This window comes from Amborella trichopoda, chromosome 6 (assembly GCF_054954075.1).
Source record: "Amborella trichopoda isolate Santa Cruz 75 chromosome 6, AtrichopodaSantaCruz75HAP2 v2.0, whole genome shotgun sequence".
NCBI lineage: Eukaryota > Viridiplantae > Streptophyta > Magnoliopsida > Amborellales > Amborellaceae > Amborella > Amborella trichopoda.
Window position 1 is genome coordinate 14,540,192 of NC_142341.1, and position 10,041 is coordinate 14,550,232.

Below are 10,041 nucleotides of genomic sequence, written 5' to 3' on the forward strand. Positions count from 1 at the left end.
TACATGAGGTCGGTGGTTGTGAATATGTTATTGGCTAGATTCAAAATCCAAATAAAATTTTTCAATTTGGAACAATTGTGACCTTTTTGTAGTACAAACATAAATACCATCATAATATATAATTTTTTTATTTAGAATTATAGATTATTCATTTTTGATACAAGGAGGTCATTGACTATTTAACTTGAAATTTAGTGTTTTTAAATATATCATTGTTTAGGGGTACAAAGTCTAAATCAAAGTTTCCATAGTGCTTTATAGATTGTTTTTATTTTATTATATTTCATATTATATTTATTTTATTATGTTTCATATCTAATGGCTAAAAATGAATGTGACCCGTGTATATAAAAAATAAATAAGAAAAGTTTATATAGAGTTGAAGCTCTAACCAATCAAATTAGAGCTTATCTCAAAAATTTCATTAGAAGATGTTGTTTTAATGCTCAAATATCCTCAAATCGTTCATCTCGACATCCAGATGTATGGTCCTAGTAGTGTATTTTGTAATGTATTTTTAGACTGTGAATATTTAATATTTTTAAGTTTTCTTAGATGTATCGATCTACACTAGTTTTGAAGCTCTAAACTTTATAAATAAATATGAAAATATATTTTAAGGTTATCACCAAGATTTTTAGTATTGAAACCACATTCTCGATACTATTTAAAGATAGGCTCTAATTTGATTGTTTAGAGCTTAGGCATGTACATACCGTACTCTAAATGAATAGTATACAATTTCAAATTATTGGGGTATTACTATATCTGAATGGGTAATTTTTGTTCAAAAATTTTACATAGTTATTTTTTCTTTTTTGTCTTTATTTGTTTTCAAGCCACTGTGATATATACTAGGAGTGAGGACAATTGGGATGATTAAGAAACGGGACAATGTGTTGGTCCGAGTGGGAGCTTATTAATATGAGTCACCCATGTGAGGAGGCGTCGATTCTGACGGTGTTAAGTGAGGGATGTTGGTTTGGTTATAAGCACGATGCAATAATTCTCTAGGATTAAGATTATTATATATTGGAAAATTTTATATAAAGCCGAGGCTCTAAACAATCAAATTTGAGCCTATCTAAAAAATTTCATTAGAAGAAGTTGTTTTGATAATAAGTAAATATCTTCAAATTGATCATCTCGACATCACGATGCATGGACATGAGAAAAAAAATGGATTCCAAGTTTTAGAAAGTGTATTTTATAACATATTTTTAGACCGTATATTTTCAAGATTTTCAAGTTTTTATAGATCTGTCGATCTACATTATTTTTGAAGCTTTAAACTTTATAAATAAATATGAAAAATATATTTTAAGGGTGCCACAAAGATTTTCAGTATTGAAACCACATTTTTCGACAGCATTTGAAGGTAGGGTCTAATTTGATTGTTTAGAACCTAGGCTCTATACAAACTATACTCTTATCATTTTCACTTTCTTAATTATTTTCGGCCTCCAAGGCAAAGAAAAAGCTTGTTTTCTTCAGTAAGAGACTGGCTGTCTTTTTCTTTAGGTTGTTCACAGGTTGGAGTGGGTCCGTGTTGAAATTGGACCTGACCCATCTTCGTCCAAGGTGGACCTAGACCCAACTTGGACCTGATCCACCAGGTGGATTGGGTATGGGTCTATATAAAATAAAAAAAATAATATAAATATTTATAATATACAAAAAAATCGGATCAAGTTGATTGTGACCTGGACTATTCTAACCCTGTAAGGTCCAGAGTGGACTCAGACATGACCAAAATTGTCAAATATTTTAGTCCAGACCATGTTGGATCGACCTGCCTCAATTGCCACCCCTAAATAGAGAAGGGCCCCCACCGATGTAAATCTTGTTGCACTTTCCTTATAAAATATTATCATGTTAATTATGAGGAAGCAAAATATATGATCAAGGCCTGAACTGGGTTGCAAGGTTTCCTTCAAGATTTCCAATCCCATGAGGAAGAGGATCCCAATCTTATTTGGATAAAAGGACTCTTGGGTCATTTTCAGACCATTGCCATTAGAAACAATGGACTGGCAAGTAAGTGGAAAGGGTTAAACTCAAGCCTAATCAATACATATAAATGGGTTACATTTTGAAGATACTTTAGAGAGAGAAATGAGAGCAGCAGTGCCTCTTGGAAAGGGAGAAAATTCAAGAGTGATAATTTTTAGAGAAAGAGTTATAATAATTCAAGAGAACGAGAACCTCTAATGCACGAAACCTAAAGAAATGAATAGCCTCTTGGAAGGAGTTTTTTATCACAAAATGCTTGTCATTTCATTATTTTTGTGCATTGTTTGACTCTCTCTCCTAGACTGTAACTTGAAAAGGTGATCCGCTTTAAATCTTATGTTCAATATTTTCTTAGCTTATTTCATACTTTTAAGACACAGAGACGTGAAGTGTTTGATTTTCGTCTCAAAGGCTAAGACTTCGTTGTGTGTATCTACATTATTGCAAAATGGCTCAAATGGTGTCAGCCTTGTTGAAAATTGATGAAGCGCGCAGATAAAGGGTACCGTAAGGCTGGTGATCGCAGAGCCTGGATTTTTGGATTAGAAACCCTTGTTGCTTTTTTTTTAAAGAGCGAGAAAGAAAAACTGTGTTTACAGTGGAAGCTCTGTGTCCCTCTCTATATATATATATATATTTTTTTTTTTTGCTATTTGCTTCTTCTCTCTGGCTTCCCATTTTATAGGGAGAAGAAAGGCTAACATTTATATTTATCTAACGGGTCTCTAAGAAAAAAAGGGTTTCCCTGATCTTAAGGATATTCATCCAAAGTTCATATGGATGTTGGACCATATAAACGTTGGATATAATATTTTGGATAATTACAATGAATATTGGATTTCCACAATTGTAGGCTAAGACACGTAAGGCCTCATAGTCATACGTGTCAACATCTTCCACTTGGCTATGACGACCGAGCATAATAAGCGACATGCATACTCCCACTTTTGAGTATGACCTTTAAAAAAATATCTTGTTATGAGATTTTTCTCACGCTTTCGTGGATATGCTTCTTATAACAAATATTTATCATGAGGATTTTCACGCCAATGCGGATTTGTCACTCATAAAAATTGTTTGACTTAAACATTTTTAAGTCTCAATAAGTTAGTGTGCTTAGACAGTAGTTCAACACTTGGACCATTTATTAATGGATCAACGATCGTATCTGATGAGGGCAACTAACAGTTACTTCACATTTCTCAATTACATCCAGAATGTAGTGATATTAGACATCTATATGTCTTCCTTTGGAGCTATTTACTCCACTTTGAATTAATTTAATTGCAGCTTGATTATCACAAAATATTTGGATCGGTCCGTCAATTATTTGCACTTTAAATCATATAAGCACTTTATTAGGACGGCGAAAGTACAAGCAGTGCTACATACAATGTATTATGCTTCCTGTGTGTACCTAGCTACACACCCTTGTTTCTTGCTAGACTAAGAAACAACTGCTCCTCCAAAGAGGAAAATATGTCATAGAGGTGAAATTACTATCGTCCTTATCGCCAGACGAATCTGCATTTGAATATTCTATAACTTCAAGCTTATCTACTTGAAAATACAATTTTAGATGCTTTGTTCCCTTAATGTACCTTAGAATTCTTCTTACTTCTTTCCAATGAGTTATGCCTTGATTACTTTGATATCTAATAACAAGTCCTACAGCATAAGTCAAATCTGGTCTTGTACATCTTATTGCATATACCAAGCTACCAATAACTTGTGCATAGGGAACGTTACACTTTTCTTGTCCTTCTACTTTACTCCCTTTTCAATAGGACAAGACATTGGTTTACAATTTTCCATTTGAAATCTTTTGAGAACAAAATCGAGATATCTCTCTTGGCTCAAGCACAACAATTTTTATTTTTTATGTTTAGTTTTTTGATGCCTAGGACATAAGATGCTTCTCCCATATCTTTCATCTCATACTGAGAAGAAAGCCATGACTTAGTCTTATCAATCATTTCTAAGTCATTCCCAGTTATTAGGATATCGTCAACATATAATCAGAGTATTGTGAATTTACTCCCACTCTTCCAGACATACACACAATGACCCAATCTATTTACTTCATATCTCATATGTAGGATGGCATCATAAAATATTAAGTACTATTGTCTTGAAGATTATTTTAAACCATATAAAGACTTATTTAATTTGTATACTTTATTTTCTTGACATTTAATTATGAAGCCCTCAGGTTGCTTCATGTAGATGGTTTCCTTTAGTTCACCATTCAAGAATGCAGTATTTACATGTATTTGGTAAAGTTCTAAGTCATAGTATGCAACGATTGATAAAATTATTCTAATACATATAAACGTTGCAACTGGGGAATAAGTGTCAATATAGTCGACTCCTTTTCTTTGGGTAAAACCTTTTAACTTAGCTTTAAATTTATCAATTGATCCATCAGATTTTAACTTCATTTTAAGTACCCATTTAAAACCTATAGGTTTCCTATCTGATGATAAATCACATAGATCCCAAACTTTATCATTCTCAATAGAATATAATTTTTCTCTCATGGCATTAAGCCATTCTTGAGATTCTTATGATTTCACAGCATCATTGAAGTCAACAGGGTCATGGATTTTATCTAGGTTAATAGAGTTGTTTATCTCCTCATTCATATAGACATAGAAATTATAAATGTATGATAGAGGAGCTCTAGACCTCTTTTGACCACTTAACATTGGGTATGTGGGTACTTCAACATCATCATGTTGATCAGGGCTATCCATATTCACTATAAGTAGTGGTTCTAATTCATCTATGATATTAAGTAGATTATCATTATCCAATACATGTAGGTTTTCTTCAATAAAATCTTCTAGGAACTCAGCATCTCTGCTTTCAATGAGTCCATTATCTTTATGATAAAATCGATATCGCTTTGATCATTCGGGGTATCCTATAAAATTAAAAATTAGAGTTTTGTTTTCTAACTAATTTCTATACTGATATGAAATTAGGACATGGACAGTTGACCCCCACTTATTTAAGTTGGATAGATCAGGTTTTCTACCTTTCCACAGTTCATAAGGGGTAAAATCTATTGCCTTAATTGGAACCATAGTAAGAATATACATGGATGTGCTTATTGCTTCTCCTCAAAAGGTCTTGGGCAGATTAACATGAGCCATCATAGATCTAGTCATTTCTAAGATGGTTCTATTACGTTTTTTAGCTATTTCATTTTGTTGTGGTGTATAAGGTATAATGATATGTCTTTTAATACCATATTCTTGGCAATAAGTATTGAAAGCTTCAGATGTATATTCACATCTCCTATCAGTTCTAAGAACTTTTATATTCTTATCCAATTGGTTTTTTACTTCATTTTTATATATTTTAAATTTTTCTAAAGCTTCTGATTTATAGTGGATTAGATAAACATATCAAAATCTAGAAAAATCATCAATAAAAAGTGATGAAGTATGACATCCCTCTATGAATTTTTAACATTGAGGGGCTCACAAATGTCTGAGTGGACCACATTCAATAATTTATTAGCTCTCTCCCCTTTATTGAATGATTTCTTAGTCATTTTTTCGGACAAGCAGTGTTGACAGGTTGGAAATTTGACATTATTTAGATTTGAAATAAGGCATTTCTTTATTATTCTATTTATGTTATCTTTTCCTATGTGGCCAAGCCTAATATGCCAAGTATATGCATCAATAACCATTACACAATCAACATAACCGGAATAAGTTGAAATTTTATTATCAACTTTCTCATTTACATGAAGAAGGAATAAGTTGTGGTCATCAACCAAGTGTCCCCAAGCATAAATTTGTCCATGCTTTCCGATTGATACTTTTAATGATCAGAAGTGGACTTCAAAACCCTTTCTAATGAACAAGGGGATAGATACAATAATATACATCAATGAATACAAGGTCGTTGTCTCTACATACAATCTACAAGTTCCTATACCTAATACGTCAGAATAGGTGTTGTTTCTCATGTAGATGCGTTTCTCCCCAACTTTTATTTCTTTGAAGTCATTGAAAGGGCGTTTTGAGCTTGCGATATGCCAATTAGCGCCTGAGTCTACCCACCATCTTTTGATGCTGTGGTCTGCTAGCAGGCACTTAGAAACCACACGAACAACTTCACGCCTCTTGCTTCCATTCCCACTATTATTTGGATTTTACGGTTTTCTATTATGTGGACATCAGTTCTTGAAGTGACCTGGCCGATTACATAATAAGCATTTTGGCGGTCCTTGTTTAATTTATTGGTTGTAGGGATTAGTTCATCTGTTTTTGGACCTATTTTTTCTTTTATTAAACTTCCCTTGAAATTTCTGGTTGTTACGTTTGAGTTGGCTAGATTTGGCAGGTCCTTGAGCATGCATGAGCACAGTCCTTTTATCTTTGTTCATGTACTCTTGCTTTGAGGCTAGTTGCATAGATATGTGTCCTAATGTAAGAGATTTTGCATTCAACCTAAGTGTAATTGTTACCATCCTCCATAAAAGTGGAAGGCTATTTAAGATAGTGAAAATTTGCATGTGCTCGGAGACTTCATTCCTATTAATGGCCAAGTCTTTAGCCATAACAAGCATATTGTTTATATGTTTCACTACATTATTACCCTCCTTCATTTTAAATGAGTTATATTGCTCTAATAGCAATTGGAGGTGTGTTTCGGAGGTTGAGTCATATTTAGTTTTTATTGCCTCCAACATTATCTTTGATGTTTCATGTGCTCGAAAACCTTAGTAAGATCATCTTGCATAAAAGTTCACATAAAAGTTTTTGCTATGAGGTCATCCTTTAAAAAAGTTTTAAACTTTTCTTTTCTTTTTCAGTTGGTTTATCACCAACTACTAGTGGATTATCTTTTAGTACATCTATGATTCTATCTTAGATGAGGAGATATTCCATGTTCATCTTCCACATCTCAAAATTGTTTCCATTCAATTTTTCAACTTTAGAAAGTTCAACCATTACAATTTTACTAGCCATTTGCTAAGTTTTGTGTGAGCAACCTAATACTTTCTAAGTTCTAAAGAAGCTAAACAAGACACCAAAAATTTAATGTGGTCAATACTGTTAGAAATATGGCCTATCAAGGCCCAAATTCCAGTAGTCTCTCATTCAGTGGGAGCGATTGAGAGAATGAAATCTTGGCGTCTTGCAAAATGGAGCCTAGATTCTTTTACCCCGAGTACGTATGATGCATCGAGAGTTCACGTGTTGAGAAATCAATTTCTCAAGGAGGTGTGAGGGTCACCTCCTAGTCAAGATTTTATATGTTAACCTCATTTTTAGCTGCAATCGGTCAGGGCTTGGAGAATCCAAATGAGAAAATAAAACCCAAGTACTTATTGAGTATTCGCCCTGTATGGAATGGTCAAGACTTATGGGATATAAGTCCATATCCTGACACGAGACCATTGTATGACATGTGCATTTTCATTTCGTATGAGAAGCCACTCTTCCAAATGCATTATCCAAGTTTGGAAGAGCCAGTGCACATATGCTTTGAGAGGACCCTTGTAATTGAGTTGGATTATGTCCCACTGGGGTACACCTGTAATCCATTGACAGTCGAATGATCGAAAGTTCTGGCTCAGTGACTCTAATATGGCCAATTATGTGTCCCTGCTTTAGACTGTGGAACATAGGTCTATTGAGTCGATCTGACACTCGGTGGAACATCATTCGGGACTAGCCTAATGGAGTACTCCGATACCTATAGTTATTAGCTTGAGATCTCACTATACCTTTTGTCTGATTTTATAATGATGAAAAAAATCTAAGAATTGCTGGAAAAATACTTTAAATATTTATTGTGAATTTTAGAGAATTTTTTGAAATTTTATTTGCTAAAAAAATAAGGGCTTTCATATTACTTTGCTTATATTTCACTTTAGTCCTGACCTGGTAGTGCCATGTGGTGTCCGAGCGGCCATAGGGCTGCCACATGGCACCCCACACCTCACTCTAGGATCACCGTCCAGCTGGGCACTGATCCCTAGGCGGGGGACTAGATTGGCATTTGGTTGCTTGTTTTTACAAAGGGTTGTGTTATGGTGTCTTGTTATATATTGTTATCTAATGTTATAAATTAAGGCCCCCTTTTTATCACATGTCTTAATTAACTCACATGGGTTATACATGGCATGTGTGAAGTTTAATTAATTAATTTATTTGATATTAAAGAGAAAATGTATTTTCAAATTTGAGTTGAAAAATATCTTCACACACATGTGTGAAGGGGACATTATCTTTAAATTGATTGGTTTGAAATTTGAGATCTACAAATTGATTGGCTTTGATAAAGAAAAATATCTGCACATGTATGAGCTTTGCCAATTACTTTTTTTCCCTTTAGTCTTTGTGGCTATCTACTCAAATACAATATTAAAGAAAACTAAGGTATTTTTGTAAGGCCATATTGGATACAATTGGAGCAAAAACATGGGCCAAGGACAAACTTGTAAAGTGGCATAACTTAGGGTTAGGGTGCATGATAATGGTGTAAAATCTCATCCTTTCATCTTAGTGGTTGGATGAGGATGGGTGACTAATGCATCAAGGGTGTTGATTGAATCCAAAGTTACACCCATGTTATAAAAGCACATCATAGGACCTCAAACTCTAACTATCTCAACTCTTGAACTATTTTGGAAAATCGTTGCTCCCCTCATTCTTCTAAGGTTTTGTGAGAGAGAGTTTTTAGAGTTACATTAATGGTGATCTTGATGGTGGTACTCTTTTCTTATGCTTAACTCCATAATGTGCATTTATCAAGGTAAACTCCATTGAATTTTCTTTTCTCATAAGATCATATCCTTGGCATCTATAGTTGTTGGAGTTTTGAATTTAGAAAAGTTTCATTGATATTAGAATCCCTATTTGATCATCTTTTTTATCACGCTTATTCATAGTGTGATCCTTCATGAGTTATAACCTATATGCATGAGAATCCATGATCATGTATAATATCCTTTAACTACTTTGCTTCAAACCCATCAAATAATTTAGTTTCAGAATGTCACTCCATTTTCAGAACTTTTTCACCACGTTTTTACCTATGGGGGTTCTTAATCTTTCCGTACAAGACTGTTTTGGTGGTCCGAGGGACCACCGTGTGTAGTTTGGCCATAACTCTCTTGTTCTTTATCCGATTCGATTCAAACCTTTTGCATTATGTTTTGGATGATAATGTCAATGTGCTGAGATCTTAAAAAGTGATTTTAATGTGTGTAATTTCTTCCCATTTGGAGTAGACGCTCTTGTGAGATTGAACCACTTTGTACAATCTGGAGGGACAAAATTAAGTCCTTATAAGACCTGATTGCATGGCCCCCGCACAAAGGGTTCGAAACATGGATTCCCTATTTTAATTTGGCATTCTAATTCCCAGTTTAGTTAATTTTATTCTTTAAAATTTTGTTTAGATTAGTTGCATGATGTATTTAAACTTTGGGACATAGTTTATGTAATTTACGCTATAAAAGTGTAATTCATAAGCTAGTCTTGCTTTATGTAATTGCCCTATAAGGGGTTAGTATTTGAGTTTATTTACAGTGGTTATACAAGGCTAGAAATAGTTGTAATTGTTATGTAAAAGGATTGTAAATTATTCACTTACCTTGGTTTTTAGCAAGTGGCTTGTTAAAGATGTTCATTTTGCCTTGTTTTTTAGCTTAAAAATTTGCTCTAGTCTTTGTATCCACTATCAAATACTTGTATAGAAAGAGCTGCAATTATTTCATAAAACAATATTAGTTATAAAGTGATGCCTTAAAAAAAAAATGAAATAGGCAATCTCCCTATATACAAGTAAGCACTACAATTATCAAGGATAATATAAAATCTAAAATATTTTATAATATCATCTAATTTAAAATGTATTATTGACAACTGTAAGAAAAATAATACAATACATGATTTATAATACAAAAATTAATAAATAAAATAAAAGATTTGGCTATCAATGTAGAATGCGTACCAATTTTTTTAATTTTTTAGGTTTCTAGAATAATTTAGTGGA